The sequence below is a fragment of the Saccopteryx bilineata genome, chromosome 6, assembly GCF_036850765.1.
Source record: "Saccopteryx bilineata isolate mSacBil1 chromosome 6, mSacBil1_pri_phased_curated, whole genome shotgun sequence".
Lineage (NCBI taxonomy): Eukaryota > Metazoa > Chordata > Mammalia > Chiroptera > Emballonuridae > Saccopteryx > Saccopteryx bilineata.
The window spans coordinates 22,879,955-22,898,510 of record NC_089495.1 but is presented as its reverse complement, the minus strand read 5'-3'; positions in this window follow the sequence as shown (position 1 = coordinate 22,898,510).

Sequence of the window (18,556 nt, the reverse complement as noted above, 5' to 3'; positions counted from 1 at the left end):
CGAGCCCCTGGGACTGTCTGCCGCATTACCATCTCCTGTGCTCATTGTCCCATACGGTGCCATTTGCAGACACTATTAACATGCCATTTACACTCTCCTGGATCACTAATAAAAACGTTAAATGAGTCAGAACCTGACACTGTGCTTTTGCCATCTGCAGCCTGTTGACGTTTGTTATTACCACAAGCGCGTGGCTTCCTAAGGCAGAAACCAGGCTCTACATTTGTAGTTGTCAACACTCGACCCATTCACTCGTGACTCTCAGCATTTGTTGTGGTAAACATCCCCACATAATCATTAGCTGCATTCACCCACAGTGGTGACTTAGGTAGTACTGAAGGTGAAGAGCAGGGTGACAAGTAGGGAGGAGGGGCTCTGAGCTGATGTCGCCAGATCTGATCTGAGATTCAGTTTTTCTGGGTCCTAGAAGTCTGCAAATACACATACTAGTAACATGTTATCACTGGGACCAGTTTGGAGGGTCAACACTGCTGGGTCATTTGGGATGCAAAGCAGATTCTTTTTAGGTTTAAATTATTGGCTTCCTTTTCTACTGTGATGAAGTTGACATTTTAACATATACGTAATCCAGAGGTTTATAGAATACCAGTTATCTTATTTTTTTGTCTGAATTATTAGATGCTAATTTATACATCCTTATTTTCCAATGTGGTTTGACTTTTCTTCTTTTTAGAAATTATTCTGGTTATTAAAAAATATTCTGGAATCTCCTTATTAATTTATGACTGTTCTCGTGTACTGGCTTGATTTAGTTTCATGATAGAAAATCCTTGTTTTTCTTTTTTTTTTCTGGGAAATTGAACTTAATCTATGTGTGTGTTTAACTCTGGACTGTAACATGATGGTAGAACACAATCTTACAGGTTTCCATGTATCTTCCATTTTTGGTGTGGGTTCTTCTTTTTTCTGTAGGGGTTTGAGTGATCCTTCAAAACCTTTGCTGTGAATATTTCTCAAGAGAATTAAAATTTTCCTTTGAAATTTTCTAGTTTGATTTCTACACTTTTAATATTCTCTAGGGTGGACTATGATTGTTGTTTTTGACGGGTGGAAGGGGATGAGACTGAACATACATCAATGACATAAACGTAAGGGGCAAAGTAATAAGGGACATCACACTGGGGCCATTGGCTGTGGCAGGGATCCAGTCCCTGCTAGAGGACACTGAAAAACCACTGTTGCAGTGAGAAGGAGAAGCCTGAGAAATTCGGTAATCAATGTCCCATTTGTTTGGAGCACCAGAACTTAGGATGTCAGTGCTGGGAATCGGAAGGCAGGAAAAGAGAGTTTTAGAAATTCATAGCCATATGTATCATTTCTTGGAACCGTTTCCTGGAAAAGGCAGTAACAAGAAGGAGAGGGTAAAAAATGAAGCTCTGTGAACTTTCAACCATTTATTTAACTGATTGATTGAGCCAAACGCTACATTAAATGCTCTACTTGCATTAATAATAATAATTGTGATTATCTTAATAATAAGTCTCAATAATCCTCCTTTCAACCAAAACAGCTTAGAGAGGTTAAGTAAGTAATGAATGCTTTCCAAGGTCACGCTGTTTATAAGTGGAAGAGCTAGGACATTATCCTGTCTGAACCCAATGTCTGAACCCCTAGTCACTGTTCTAGGTGCCTGCCCTCAAGGATCTCATAATTGAAATGGGACGGAGGTGGGTTTCTTGTAAGCAGATTTAGAAAACAGTGTGATAGGTGCTATGACAGAAGTATTTGGGGTACAATAAGTCTATGTAATAAGGGTGTTGAATCTTGATAGACGGAAGTGGTCATGAGCTGAGTCTTGAAAGATGACCCAGATAACCCCCTCAGACCAATTTTCCACACTTTTTTTTGGCTCCTCAGTCATCAGCAGTCTTGGATTCAATTTAATTTTCAGGACAGTGCTTTTAATTCAACAGATATTTATTGAAACCTGCTATATGAAAAGCTCTTTGTTAGAAATTACGCAGAATACAAACAAAATATAAGACTTGGTCTCTGCTCTGATAAGGAGGGAGAATGAGGGGTGCAGATGAGCAATGCTCAAGAGATTCAGAACAGGGGGAGATGAGTGTGGGTGGCTCTCTCGTAGAAACCTCCATGGAGAAGGCAGCCACTGGGGTCCTGGAGCAAGAGGGGGGTAAAATTAAGGGGAGTAGCATGAGCAAAGGTTTGGAACTATGAGTGATATCTTCATTCATAGGAGAGGCGAGCTGGTCTGAAGCAGAGGATTCTGATACCGTTAATAGGGGGATAGAGACGTGAATAAGAGGGATGGAACTTGTTTCTGGAAATTCTTTCCTAATGTCAGGCTAACCATGTTACCCCTTCTAACATGACGGCACTTTCTAGCCCCTTGTCACTCCTCCCCTTCCAAACCCCACCACCACTCAGCCTGAGTTTGACCAGCCTCCTTCACCCCTCCCACTACTAGAGGGACAAACAGCTAGCTCCCTGCTACCCAGGTTACTTTGTCACTGTTTTCTTAGCTAATTGCAAGGTGCCTTCAACTTCTTCTGCATTTGGTGCTTTTAAGATGATAAATCTGTTCAGCTTAGGGACTGACTATGTAGGGTCTCCTGACCTTAAACCTATCCCAGCCCCCTGCCCTCAGACACTGCCTTGGGCACCATTGTGTTCTGTCCCCTCCTGACATGTGCTCTGTGTACTTTGCCTGTAGTTCATCTCTGACTATAAACACAGAAACTTGTAAATTGCTGATGGTGGTGTCTCTTGGCATCTTTGTTAAAATGGAGGGTAGGTAGGTTTTCCTACTTGAAGGAATTGTTCTCTAAATATAAATTTTTAAAAATCATTTATCTGTAAATTTGTGGTAGTTCCTGTTACTTTTCAGAATGTTCTTCCATCACAGAGATCATTATCACTATATAACAGAAGGTGTTTTCAATGACCTCCGGTTCATCCTTCCATTCACCAGTGGTCTCAAGTCTCCTCTGTAAAGTGCCTTTTCGAGAAAGGGGAGGAAGCAGGAGGCAGTATTAGGCAGTGTTGTGGGAAGTGGTTTTGTTTCCTCCTGATCCAATCTTAGACTTTCAGATCAATTTACTAAACACAAGCTGAATGGCACTGGGGGCAGCATCCTGTTCTGCAACAGAGGGCAATGTCATATCAGAAGGATATGACAAAGGATGTCCACTAATTCCTAACTGCTTACTGAAATTTACCCCTGATTCTTCAATGATGTGCTTGAATAAAATCTAGACTTCGTGGAATTCAAACTTTTAATATTCTTCATGATGCTCTTATTTTGTTCATGGTAGGCCAGTACCATCACTAACACAACTTTGACAACTATTATGGGTCAAGATGATTCACCAGAATATAAAGTAATTGGCACAAAGAGAGACCATAGTAAACAACAGGTATTGCAAAATACACTCAACTGAAACATAGCACAATAGAGCAGTCATTGCCTGAAAATATTTGCATCGTGGCACATTAATATGTGAAATACAAAAGCCACCATACATAGAGAAGTAAGTAGTTAAAAGAGCGGGCTCTCATTGGCTGAGAGCAGACTGTGGAAGAATGATACTCTGTACTATGTTTGGAACAAAATTCGCAAGAGGCACTCATTAGTTCAAACAGGCCTACAGGGAGAAAACTAGATTAGAATCAGTTGCTTTCTGACTAACAAGAGAATACACACAGTATATCTAGTGGAAAGTCAATTAACATAAAACTGGTAAATTCATTTATGAGAGTGGTGAGTTAATTAACATCAAACTGGGGAGTTCATGTATAGCTTAAGTAAGCAAATTCAATTTTCTATACAAACAATTTATGGTTTAAGTAAACAACTACAGTTTCTTACAACAAACACATTTTTCAACATTTTTGGTTATCCTATCAGTTTTCTAGTTAAAACTTGCAAAATTATAACGTTAAAAAACAGAACGAGAGTTCCTGAAGATGGCAGCGGAGTAGGCAGACGCACAGACTCCCAGCTCACACCACCGAACTGGATTATAAACTAATTTATGAACAATCAGTATGAAAAACCAAATCTGGACTACAGAAACAGCTTTCAAAAACCAAGGAGCAAAGAAGAAGCCACAACTAACCTGGTAGAGAGCGCCTGAATCTCCCCTGCTTACAGGAATGGGGGTGTGGGGGGGTGGGTGAGGCTGGGCTCTCACTTCAAGGAAAAGAGCAGTAAATATGGCTCACAGCCACTTGCCTGGTGACCAGGGAACGAGGTGTGTTGAAAGGGCCCGCTTGTCTTCCAAAAAGAAAGGAGAGAGAGAGAGACAGATGGTGAGGGGGAGAGGAATACAGGTGATGACATGAAAAGCTGACTCATTCAGTGCTGGAGGTGGCCATAACTGGGGGAGGGCTGATCCTTCCACAAAGCAAAATACAAAAGGAATTTATTACAACCAAACCAATGCTGCAGGAAATGTTAAGGGGCATGGTGTAAACAGATCAAAGTGGGAAAAGAATATAGCAAAAGAGGAATACAGCTTTAAAGAATAAAATGGCGATAAATAACTACATATCAATAATAACCTTAGATGTAAATGGATTAAAGGATCCAATCAAAAGACATAGGGTAGTGGCATGGATAAGAAAACAGGATCCATACATATGCTGTCTACAAGAGACACACCTTAAAACAAAAGATGCACATAGGTTGAAGGTAAAAGGATGGAAAAAAACATTTCATGCAAATGGAAATGAAAAAAAAGCTGGGGTAGCAATACTTATATCAGACAAAATGGACTTTAAAACAAAGAGTATAGTAAGAGATAAAGAAGGCCACTACATAATAATAAAGGGAGCAATCCAACAGGAAGATATAACTATTATAAATATCTACGCACTTAATATAGGAGCACCTAAATATATAAAGCAGACTTTTATGGATATAAAGAGCGAGACCAACAGCAACATTATAATAGTAGGGGATTTAATACCCCACTAAAATCACTAGATAGATCCTCAAGAAAGAAAATTAACAAAGAAACAGCAGACTTAAAGGACATACTAGATCAACTCGATTTAATAGATATCTTCAGAACCTTTCACCCTAAAGCAGCAGAATATACATTCTTTTCAAGTGCTCATGGTACATTCTCTAGGATAGACCACATGTTAGGGCACAAAAGAGGTCTCAACAAATTTAAGAAGATTGAAATCATATCAAGCACTTTCTCTGATCACAATGGCATGAAACTAGAAATCAACCACAACAGAAAAGCTAAAAAATTCTCAAACACATGGAAACTAAATAGCAGGTTGTTAAATAACGAATGGATTAAGAATGAAATCAAAAAAGAAATAAAAAATCCTAGAAACAAATGATAATGAGCATACAACAACTCAAAATTTATGGGACACAGCAAAAGCAGTACTGAGAGGGAAGTTCAGAGCACTACAGACACACTTTAAGAACTAGAAAAAGCTCAAATAAACAACTTAACCCTGCATCTAAAAGAGCTAGAAAAAGAACAGCAAGTAAAGCCTAAATGTAGTAGAAGGAAGGAAATAATAAAGATCAGAGCAGAAATAAATGACATAAAGACTAAAGAAACAATACAGAGGATCAATGAAACTAGGAGTTGGTTTTTTGAAAAGGTAAACAAGATTGATGAACCTTTAACTAGACTCACCAAGAAAAAGAGAGAGAGGACTCAAATAAATAAAATTAGAAATGAGAGGGGAGAAATAACAACTGACACAACAGAAATACAAAGGATTGTAAGAAAATACTATAAAGAACTGTATGCCAAAAAACTAGACAACCTAGATGAAATGGACAAATTCCTTGAAACATACAATCCTCCAAAAATCAATCTGGAAGAATCAGAAAACCTAAACAGACCGAATGAGATCGAAACAGTTATCAAAAAACTCCCAACAGAGAAAAGTCCTGAGCCTGATGGCTTCACAAGTGAATTCCACCAAATATTTAAAGAAGAACTAACTCCTATTTTTCTCAAGCTATTTCAAAAAATTCAAGAGGAAGGAAGACATCCAAGCACCTTTTATGAGCCGAGCATAATTCTGATTCCAAAACCAGGCAAAGACAACACAAAGAAAGAAAATTATAGGCCAATATCCCTGATGAATATAGATGCTAAAATCCTCAACAAAATATTAGCAAACCGGATCCAACAAGATATGGAAAAAATCATACACCATGATCAAGTGGGATTTATTCTGGAGAGGCAAGGCTGGTACAATATTCGCAAATCTATCAATGTTATTCATCACATAAACAAAAGGAAGGAGAAAAACCACATGATAATTTCAATAGATGCAGAAAAAGCATTTGATAAAATCCAGCACCCATTCATGATTAAAACTCTCAACAAGCCCTGGCCGGTTGGCTCAGCGGTAGAGCGTCGGCCTGGTGTGTGGAGGACCCAGGTTTGATTCCCGGCCAGGGCACATAGGAGAAGCACCCATTTGCTTCTCCACCCCCCACCCCCTCCTTCCTCTCTGTCTCTCTCTTCCCCTCCCGCAGCCAAGGCTCCATTGGAGCAAAGATGGCCCAGGCGCTGGGGATGGCTCCTTGGCCTCTGCCCCAGGCACTAGAGTGGCTCTGGTCACGGCAGAGCAACGCCCTGGAGGGGCAGAGCATCGCCCCCTGGTGGGCAGAGCATCGCCCCTGGTGGGCGTGCCAGGTGGATCCTGGTCGGGCGCATGCGGGAGTCTGTCTGACTGTCTCTCCCCGTTTCCAGCTTCAGAAAAATACAAAAAACAAAACAAAACCAAAAAAAAAAAACCTCTCAACAAAATGGGAATACAGGGAACATACCTCAACATGATAAAAGCCATCTATGACAAACCCATAGCCAACATCATACTCAATGGGCAAAAATTAAAAAAAAAATCCCCTTAAGATCAGGAACAAGGCAGGGGTGCCCCCTTTCACCACTCTTATTCAACATAGTCCTGGAAGTCCTAGCCACAGCAATCAGACAAAAAGAAGAAATAAAAGGCATTCAAGTTGGAAAAAAAGAAGCTATCATTATTTGCAGATGATATGATATTGTATATAGAAAATCCTAAAGTCTCAGTCAAAAAACTACTGAACCTGATAAATGAATTCAGCAAGGTGGCAGGATATAAAATTAATACTCAGAAATCAGAGGCATTTTTATACACCAACAATGAACAGTCAGAAAGAGAAATTAAGGAAACAACCAAAAAAATAAAGTACCTAGGGGTACATTTAACCAAGGAGACTAAAGACTTGTACTTGGAAAATTATAAAAATTGATAAAAGAAATCAAGGAAGATACAAACAAGTGGAAGCATATACCGTGCTCATAGTTAGGAAGAATAAGCATCATTAAAATGTCTATATTACCCAAAATAATTTATAAATTCAATGCAATACCAATTAAAACACCAATGACATACTTTAAAAATATAGATCACATATTCCAAAAATTTATATGGAACCAAAAGAGAACACGAATAGCCTCAGCAATCTTAAAAAAGAAGAATAAAGGGGGAGGTATCACACTTCCTGATATCAAGCTATACTACAAGGCCATTGTACTCAAAACAGCTCGGTACTGGCATAAGAGCAGGCACATAGATCAATGGAACAGAACGGAGAACCCAGAAATAAACCCACAGCTCTATGGACAACTGATATTTGACAAAGGAGGTAAGGAAATACAATGGAGTAAAGACAGCCTCTTCAACAAATGGTGTTGGGAAAATTGGACAGCAACCTGCAAAAAAATGAAACTAGACCACCAACTTACACCATTCAGAAAAATAAACTCAAAATGGACAAAAGACTTAAATGTAAGGCGTGAAACCATAAGCATCTTAGAAGCAAACATAGGCAGTAAGCTCTCTGACATCTCTCGCAGCAATATATTTGCTGATGTATCTCCACGGGCAAGGGAAATAAAAGACAGGATAAAAAAATGGGACTATATCAAACTAAAAAGCTTCTGCATAGCCAAAGACAATAAGAACAGAATAAAAAGACAAACTACACAATGGGAGAACATATTTGACATAGCGTCTGATAAGGGGTTAATAACCAAAATTTATAAAGAACTTGTAAAACTCAACACCAGGAAGACAAACAATCCAATCAAAAAATGGGCAAAAGAAATGAATAGACACTTCTCCAAAGAGGACATACAGATGGCCAATAGGCATATGAAAAAATGCTCAACATCACTAATCATTAGAGAAATGCAAATTAAAACCACAATGAGATATCACCTCACACCACTCAGAATGGCGCTTATCAACAAAACAACACAGAATAAGTGCTGGAGAGGATGTGGAGAAAAGGGAACCCTCCTGCACTGCTAGTGGGAATGCAGACTGGTGCAGCCTCTGTGGAAAACAGTATGGAGATTCCTCAAAAAATTATAAATTGAACTGCCTTTTGACCCAGCCACCCCACTTTTAAGAATATACCCCAAGAACACCATAGAACGGTTCCAGAAGGAGAAATGCACTCCCAGGTTTATAGCAGCATTGTTCACAATAGGGAAGATCTGGAAACAGCCCAAGTGTCTGTCAGAGGACGAGTGGATTAAAAAGCTTTGGTACATATATACTATGGAATACTACTCAGCCATAAGAAATGATGACATCGGATCATTTACAATAACATGGATGGACTTTAACATTATACGGAGTGAAATAAGTAAATCAGAAAAAATTAAGAACTGTATAAACCCATGCATAAATGGGACATAAAAATGAGACTCAGAGACATGGACAAGAATGTGATGGTAACAGGGAGTGGGGTGGAGGGGTGGGAGGGGGCGAGGAAGAAGAGGGAGGGGGTAGGGGGAAGGGAGGGGCACAAAGAAAACCAGATAGAAGGTGACAGAAGACAATCTGACTTTGGGTGAGGGGTATGCAGCATAATCAAAGGTCAAAATTATCTGGAGATGTTTTCTTGGAACATATGTACCCTGATTTATCAATGTCACTGCATTAAAATTAATAAAAAAAAATTAGAAAGTTCAAGTTAATTATTTGCTTTCCAAATAAAGCAAAACAAAATAAAACACTCCAAATCTTACCTAAAAATGAGATGTGCATTTATATTAAAATTATCACTGTGATAAAAACAAAAAAACCAAAAAAACAAAAACAGAACGACTTAGAAAGCATTTTGCTGCTTCTCCTGGCACGTCGGTAATCATGAGGAAAGGAACCGCCATCACGATAAGAAACAAAGCACAGACAGAGCTAGAGTTGAACAGGAACTTTGCCCACGAGGCTAAGACAGGCTCCTTCCATCCACGTTTGCTTCCTACCATTTCAGTTACCTGCAGTCAAATATGAAATGGAATATTTCAGAAATAAACAATCCATAGCTTTAAAAAAAAAACCAATCTGTAAGTTTTAAATTGCAGGCCGTCTGAGTAGTGCGATACAATCTCACACTGCCCCCTCCATCCCGCCCCATCCCTCCCCGATATGACCCCTTTTTCTGCCATTTGTGCCCTTTCCTTAGTCACTTAGTAGCTGTCTTGGTTATCCATCGACTGTCGTTGTATTGCAGTGCTTGTGTTCAAGTCACCCTTATTTTACTTAACCAGTGCCCCGGAGTGCAAGAGGGGTGATGCTCCAATGAGAAGCTGTAAAGTGCTGCCTTGCCGTGAAAAGGTGAGTGCAGTACAGTAAGGTATTTGGAGAGAGAGAGACCACGTTGATGTAACTTTTATTACAATATATTGTTATAAATGTTCTGTGTTGTTAGTTCTGTATTGTTGATAATCTCTTACTGTGCCTAATTTATCATTTAAACCTTAAATCTTATCATAGGTCAGTATGTACATGAAAAAACTTAGTACATATATACATATATATAATTCTATGTTATCCATGGTTTCACACACCCACTAAGGGTCTTGGAATGAGTCTTACGTGAATAAGGTAGGACTACTGTATCTAACAGGAAGGCGTCTTTGTTCATTGTACTCTATGGTTAACACAATGTAAGATACTCTAAACTTCTCTAGTTTACCTCACTGAGACATGCAACAGAGCAACTGGAACTTAAACTTTCAAAGTACTTTTTCTCAACAACATCTATCCCATAAATTAGAATTGATACCCAAGACCTGTAGTGGTGCAATGGATAAAGTGTCAACCTGGAATGCTGAGGTCACCAGTTCGAAACCCTGGCCTTGCCTAGTCAAGGCACATACGGGAGTTGCTTACTGCTCCTCTCCACCTTCTCTCTCTTTTCTCTAAAAATAAATAAATAAATAAATAAGAAACTTAGAATTGATACCCATAATTTTTTTCTAATTTTATGTAGGGTTGATTCAAAGTTATAGTATTTTAGCTTCTTTTGAAGCCTATAATGTTGATTCTGTGGTTCAATAACACTCAGAGAATGGAATTTTTATATAAAAATTATATTCTGGTTTTGTAATTGATTACTTTACATACACACACATCTATTTTAGAAAAATGTTTTATAAACAAATAGCACTGTAACAACTTACCACGGCAGGGAGCAACATCAAACTGTTATCCATATAATACTTTTTAATAATAAAACCAAAGGGCACCCAGCAAATACAAGAATCAATTATTTTTTCTGAAAGCTTATGCCATCATTAACATCATTACAGACTCATTGAAAGTGTCTTCAAAAGCATTTGTAGTTAGAATCTCTTCAACTGCTGTTCACATTTGGTTGTTCACCTTAGCGTTTATTCTTTGCTCTGCTGTGGTTGGTTGATGGCCCACAGCAGGGGAAGAAAACACGTTTCAGATGTGACATGGCAGGTCGTCTCTTACCTACTGTCTCCAAGGACACTGGGATGAGGGGGTAAGTTAAGAGGCAGAGGGAGCAGAGGGCACGGTGGCCCCCATAGGCCTACACATTCGGGGATCTCAATTACCCAAGACAGGCTAGGAGTGGTCTTAGATACCTAAGAATGCTGGATGCTGAAAAGGACCAATTCAGGCTGCAAAACCAAGGAATGGAAACAGCTTACACAGACATAGCCATATCAGAAAATTTTAATACATATGCCTGCATATGAATGAGTACAAGCAGTGGCAAACTAGTCATATCAGGTGGTGGGAAATAGAATTTATATATATATATATATATTTAAACAAACTAATTCTATTTTTATTTTATTTTATTTTTTGATATTTGGAGAGAAAGAGAGGGAGAGTGTGAAAGAAGGGAGAGAAGCAGGACGCATCTGCTCATCGTAGTTGCTTTCTATATGTGCCTTAATTGGGCAAGCCCAGGGATTCGAACCAGCAACCTCAGCTTTCCAGATTGGCGCTTTATCCACTGCGCCACCACAGGTCAGGCTGATTCTATTTTTAAGTTGCAAACAGGAGGCAGGACCTTAAGCATAGACATTTCAGGGTTTACTTTCCTCCCTTTCTTGAAGTTGTGACTAAGCTTTGAGGGTTTGGTAGACAGAGGGTGGTGGAGAGTCAAGACGTGGAGTGGATGAAACATGTCCTTGGTGCTACCTGCCACTCTGGCATCTCGAGGTCCTTGTTCCTGTTCCGTGTCTAGTCACTGGTCTGTGCAGGTAGCCATGGCAGCCTTTCCGGTTCAGGCTCCAAGGCTTCTGAGGTCTAGCCTCCCAGTTACTTCTGGGTCCCTTGGGATGCTTCAGGAAACATCTGGTTCTTCCCATTCTTTGGTGAGTGTCACACAGGGAAATGTCTCACAGCTATGTCTCTGGGCCACCCACTCTGCTGTCTCTGCTCTTCTGCCTCCTTGTCATGGGAGGACTTGGAAACACTTACCACCTCCCCGGATGCCCTCTTCCTGAAGTGAGGTCAGGACTTCTCTGCTTTCAGATTTTCAGCTTCTTTGGAACTTCTATCATACTGTCCCTGCTGGCACGTGTTGGGGAAGGGCAGTGGCAGGCACAGGGCCCTTTCTTAGGGAACCTGACAGCATTTCACTCACCGTCCTCAGCCAGTCCATGGAATCTTTATTTATTCCTAGAGTGAGCAAACACACGTGTGACTGAGTGTATTTTCTTCCAAAACTATGGCTGTGGCATAAAATAGTGTACATCTCAAAAGCCCAGCTTCTTAAAACTCAAAAGTCTTGGCTTTTGAACCCCTCAAAGCCATTATATCTGCCAAAAGTGTCAGAAGGCTATTTCAAAGTGCAAAAGCCAGGAATGGACATCTTTGTTCTCTGAGTAGTGCTTCTCAGAGGTGGTGTGCTGCATAGAATATTCTAACTGCTGCCTCACCGGTGGAAAGGGCACTGAGTAACAGGAAATATCAGAGACAAAGATCACATCACTCTTAAAATAGTACACCATAGTAAATGTCTGTCCTTTGCAAAGATACTCATGGGATCAATGTTCACTTTTCTTCACTTTGGCTGTGCCTTTCTGTTTATATTTTTGTTTAATTGTATATAGTTTTTGGGAATATTTCCATATCATTGCATATAGACCAAACTCATTCTTTTGAGCTTTTGCTTACAATTATTTTGTATGGCTGCTTCCTAACGTGTTCAGATGGCATTTTGTTGTTTCTCTCTTGGTTTGTTTGTTAGTTATTCCAGTGACTGCTCCAGCGGGGCAGGGCCACCCAGACCACTTCCCTGGGGAGTTGAACCCCATACTGTGTCCTGCCCCTTTTCTCTCAAGCATCCAGGGCACTGGTCCCTAAGGGCGTTCCCAGCACAGAGGAGCCTAATGCTGTGCTGCTGGGAACATGACACCCGCTGGGCCCCCCTGGAAGGGATGAAGCCTCTTCTGGAAATAGTTTTTTACAAATAGTAAATTTTTGCTTAGCAGTCTGGGTGTGGGTATTTCTATGAGTTGAATAGAGAAACATCTGGCTGTTCAGGATGAAGGTAGCCAGTTGTCAGCTGGGCTCCTCGGGAAGCTCATGCCCCCATGTGAATGCTGACCCAGGGCCTGCGCCCATGGAAACGGCTTGTGTAAGCGGCAGAACCTTAAAGCATTCATCCCATCGAATACTCAGTTCTGTTGAACCATCCGTGAAACATGGTGATTGCCTTCTGATGGTCTCCTCTAAGACAGCCTCACTTCTAGTCAACAGTGGAGAACAGCCCTGGAATTCTATTACTCAGGACCTGTGGGTCATTCCGGGGGGTCCTCTGGGGAAAGAAGTAATCAGTCAGATTCAACCTCAGTACAGAGTAGATGCTCTTAAGACCAGAAATAGGAACTCTAATAAACTTTTTCCAATTCCAACAATGTCAGCTTCAAGGGCAGGAATAGGTGAGTCTGAAATTGACTTAACAGGATTTAAAAAAATATTAAAAATTTCTTCAGTAAAAATGCTTTCTGGGCTACAGAACTGAAATTTCTAGTGGCTCTGGCTCTGTAGAAAGTGGGGGAGATATCATCTTGGGAAATTTTTTTATTTTTAAATTTTAAAATATTTCTTCATGTGTGCCTATAACATTGATTGGATAGACATGTTTATTGGAATACACTATGGGAGAGACCTTCTGTTAGGCCTACATTACCGTTCATCTCATCCACACTTCCACTAGCATGCCCACAAATACTAATATTCTCTTTCTTTTCAGTGCTTCGTCTTCCATCCTCTTCTGCACGCTGCTGGTAACGTTAGTACGACACCATTAGCGCAGCAAGGGACAAAGTACGTGGCATTTTCTGGTTCTGCACACCACACCTGTCATTCACTCACCACAGGCCCATCTGAAAATCACCCACCTGGAAATGTGGCACATTCTGCTTCCAAAGACAGGAAGGCAGATTTTGGTATCAGGGAGGGGAGAATTTTCCCTAAGATGAAAGAGATGGATATGTACAAAATTCTTAGCACGGTGCTTGACCCATGATATTCACTCAACAAATGTTATTTGATTACTGGTCTTGTCTCTAGGTTGCCGTAAGTCTGACTATTGGGGAAAATTCACCTCCTTCCAGTTAGTTGGCTACTCTCCTAATGAGCGGAAGCTCCCAGAGGATCCTTTTCCAAAGAGAAGCTGTGGCAGAGCAGCCCAAGATGAAACGTAATGCAACAAGTGAGATAGAAGGGAAGAAGGATGCTTTCATATAAACAGAGACGAGATACAGGACATGGCATATCTGCTTTCCTTCTCGTCGGCCTTCTAGCTAAGAGAAAACAGTTACTCTATTCCCTAAAGTAACTGAACTTTAATTCATTGAGGGCCCCCAATGTATAATACACTAAAAGAAATGCAGGCAAATAATTAAATCTTAAATTTGGACACTGTACCCCCCATTTAAACTTGTGACAAGCCATTCTGTCTCCAGGTTTGCACACAGAAAACCTGTTCCACCCTTAGTCTAGTCTGTAGATTAGCTTTCCCTTTCCACCAATTGCTGGTGGAAGACATTTTTTTTTACCTGTTTTTATTTCCCAGTTCTTCCAGAACCTCCCAGCATGAGCTGAGTTGGTCCCAGTCCCTACATATGGGAAGTTTAGTAGGATTGGAAGCACTCAGAAGCAAAATGCCAACCTCTGTCCTCAGAGGCAGGAGACTGATAGCAATGAACATGCCTTCTACTGGTTTTTAACCTACCCGCATTACTTTGTTTTGGCTGCCATAATAAAATGTCACAGACTGAGTGGCTTCAGCAGCAGACATTTATTTTCTTGTAGTTCTGGAGGCTGAAAGTCCAAGACCAAGATGGCGGCAGAGCCGGTTTCTGGCAAAGACCCTAACGAGGTCCTTCTTGGTGTTTGTGCTCCAGGGGCTGCTTCGGTCTCACTGCAGGTTCTGGGATCGTCACAGTGGTGTCTTGTCTATGGATACTAGCTAGTCAGTCTTCTTGTGAGGGAGACTGGAATCAGGAATGACCTATGTTACCATCTTAATCCAGGAATGTGCAATTTCTACAGAAAATGGACTGGTTTACTGATTTTAGCCCGGAGTTTCTGAACCTCTTACCAGGAAACTCTTCTCACAGAGACCCTTTTAATATCCATGCCATCCACATTGAGAAATGTTGTCCAAGGTGATTCCCTAATGTAAACCAGAGCTAGAACACCATAAAGTTGACTTACGTATGTTTTCCTGATATAAATGTGATGAGAAATTACAAATAATTAATAGAAAACTTATACTTAAAGGAATATAGAAAAACAGACTTGAGCCAGGGATGATTTATTGTAAAAGGTGAATTTTTTTCTCCGCCAACTTTGAGGGTCTTGAATTCACAGAGAAGTGTTAAGCTTAATAGAAAATTTGAATATGTTGGGCATATGTAAGTTTCTTTGAACAGGAAACTCTGCTCCTGTCCTTTTAAATGCCACTAGCGTAGCTTTAAACAAGTGGCCGCAGTGTCTCTAAGACTTGACAGAACTAGGAGACATCTTATAATTTCTGCTGGCTTTTGAGGTGACATTTCTGGGAGTCGTTTTCAAAGGAGAATGCTTTCAAAAGATAATTCGTATGTAGGCCTCTCTTTCTCAAGGATCTGGGCACTTAATTGTCCATTTCCTGTGAAGGGCAGAAGTGGGATTGAGGCTCTTCTCCTCATTGTATACTTAGGTCCCCAGGCCCCAGACTGACTTGTTCAAGGTCCCTCTGCTCTCTCTACTAATTAGACTTCCTCTCTTGAGTTAGAAGTCTGGGCATTTAACAAATAAAATGGTGAGCAGATGAAGAAGACTGAACTCTTTGATGGAATTAAGTCCCAGAGGTTCCCCAAGGAGAGGTTTACTGAGGTAGCCCTTGCTTGGTAATCAGGAGTTAAACAGATTTCAGTTGGAAATTTTCATGGCTTAAAAATCCTTATTCAGTGGGAGGCTGTAAGCCCAGCAACCTGTTCTGGATAAATGTAGATCAAGAAGCAAATTACTTTCACATATACTGATTGATTTGCATGTTTGCCTCTTTCCCTAAGACGGTGAATTTGGACTGGCCCATGGATAACTGAGGCTCTTGGACTAGTTGACTTCATGATAGTGTGATATCATGTATAGCTTTGTTTAGGATTTAGGATTTTATCTTAGATTTTGACCAAGACAACTTGTAGGTTCAATATAACATGGTAGGTCAAAACTCTTACCCAATTCAACTGCTCCACCTACAAAAATAGATGCATTTAAGTGAAAAGAATTAACTACTGAGATTAGCTAAGAATACATGGACTTGATTTCATGTCTCTAGCTGTATGTTTGTGTGTGTGTGTGTGTGTGTGTGTGTGTGTGTGTGTGTGGAGCGAGCAACCTAAATCCATGCCCCAGTCAACGGAGACAGCTGCTGCTTTGTCATTTGCTGTCTTAGACTCTGAAGTTCTCTTTCTTTTGGCTTGAGTTGTGTGTGTGTGCCTGTATGCACATGCATATGGTGTTTTGGTGGGAGACAGAGACTGAGAAGGAATCTATGAGTTTGTTGGCTTGTGTCTCCTGATCTATTCATTTCTTTGGGCTGCTTTTCTTTCTTGGCCAGTATAGTATCCCTGTTTGGTAATTAATCTTTCCACAATGTGGGATATAAAGCAGTGCTTTGAAAGGATTCAGTTATTTAAATGGTACAGAAACCTTTTTAAGATTTGACGTTTTTTCATTAGGTCATTTTATTGTATAATAAATATGTATTTTCCGATGGCTTTAGGCGACCCCTGTGTTTTGGTTGTTTGACCCCTGCCGGGGTCGTAACCCACAGGTTGAGAACCGCTGTTTTAGAGGTTCTGAAGAACATGTAGATGATTGCCTTGGGATACCTTCAACTTGTGGCCTAACAATAAATTATATACTGAAATAGACAGCAATGAAGCGCTATCTTTAACTGTGGGCTGGTGTGCATTTTCTGCAGATTACTCTTTTATGTTCCCATGAGTCTTTTTTTTTTTTTTTTGTATTTTTCTGAAGCTGGAAAGCTGGAAACGGGGAGAGACAGTCAGACTCCCGCATGCGCCCGACCAGGATCCACCTGGCACGCCCACCAGGGGCGACGCTCTGCCCACCAGGGGGCGATGCTCTGCCCCTCCGGGGGATCACTCTGCCGCGACCAGAGCCACTCTAGAGCCTGGGGCAGAGGCCAAGGAGCCATCCCCAGCGCCTGGGCCATCTTTGCTCCAATGGAGCCTTGGCTGCGGGAGGGGAAGAGAGAGACAGAGAGGAAGGAGGAGGGGGGTGGAGAAGCAAATGGGCGCTTCTCCTATGTGCCCTGGCCAGGAATCTAACCCGGGTCCCCCGCACGCCAGGCCGACACTCTACCGCTGAGCCAACCGGCCAGGGCCTATTCCCATGAGTCTTTATTGTGCCTTTGGAATACAGCTATGTAAATGTAGGGACCATATATGTAGCTCGTGCCATTAATTTTCATTGTTATTGAACTTCATTAATTAGCTTTTTAAGAAGTGAAATTTCTCATGTCCATTTTCATTTTTACAGTGAATTGTCGACCAAGTTTAAAAAAAAATTTTGCTCAGTTGTTTGGGAGATATCCAAATGTAGAAGCAGAAAAAGTATTTGTCAGCCATTCAAAAAATTATTCAGATCTTCTGTTGTACTTAGAAACCTTGAAAATAGATCAATTTACATATGACATTTATTATAGCTATTTATAGTTTGATTCACAAAATATGCTCAGCATGTGAACTTGCTGGATGCATAATAAAAAGAATGAATATTTAAAGGAATTTTTAGCTAAAGATAAAGTTTAAACTGAACTCTTGCTTAGCTAGGCTTGGTTGAAATGTGTGAATTCTTAAGTTGGATATGTTTTGTCTGTAAAAAATAAAGAATTATGGATTGAAGGATTTAATATAGACTTTTATCTTTAAGTTTATTATTTCTCTTATTAAATTCAAATACAGCATAAGTTATACTGGGCACTGTAGGGAATACAAGAGAAAGATAAGTCTGACCTTTTCTTTTGAAATCCTATACTTTAGTTAGGGAAATAAGACTAGCATGTCTGAAACCATCACGGCTATTGGTAAGACAGTCCGTAATCAGAGGGTATATTGCAAGGGTCGGGAACCTATGGCTGGCGAGCCAGATGTGGCTCTTTTGATGGCTGCATCTGGCTTGCAGACAAATCTTTAATTAAAAAAATAATAACATTAAAATATAAAACATTCTCATATATTACAATCCATTCATTTCCTACCGCTCATGTTCATGGCTGCGGGTGGCTGGAGCCAATCACAGCTGTCCTCTGGGACAACACCAAATTTTTCTTGGATAATGCATAATGTACATGGGTCATTGTGAGGTCAGGAACTAAACTTCCCTCCTTTTAATCAAGTAGTCAGCTAGCTAATTGCAGAAACCTTTTTGACGAAGAAGATGGCTAAAAGAAAAACAGATGAGGAGTATCGTACTTTTCAGCAGGAATGGACAGAGGAATTCGCCTTTGTGGAGAATTCCACAAAGTAGAGCAATTCCACTGGTAGAGCAGGTTCTGCAGTCTGTCTAATATGCAATGATAAAATTACATCGAAGAAACGGTCAAATATATAGCGGCACTTTGACACACACCATACTACATGCATCGAAATATTCAGCAGGGGACAGCAGGAAGAAAGCATGTTAAGAGCTACTGTGCAGAGTGCAAGCTAGTTAGCAGCAAGGACCCAACAAGGTGACT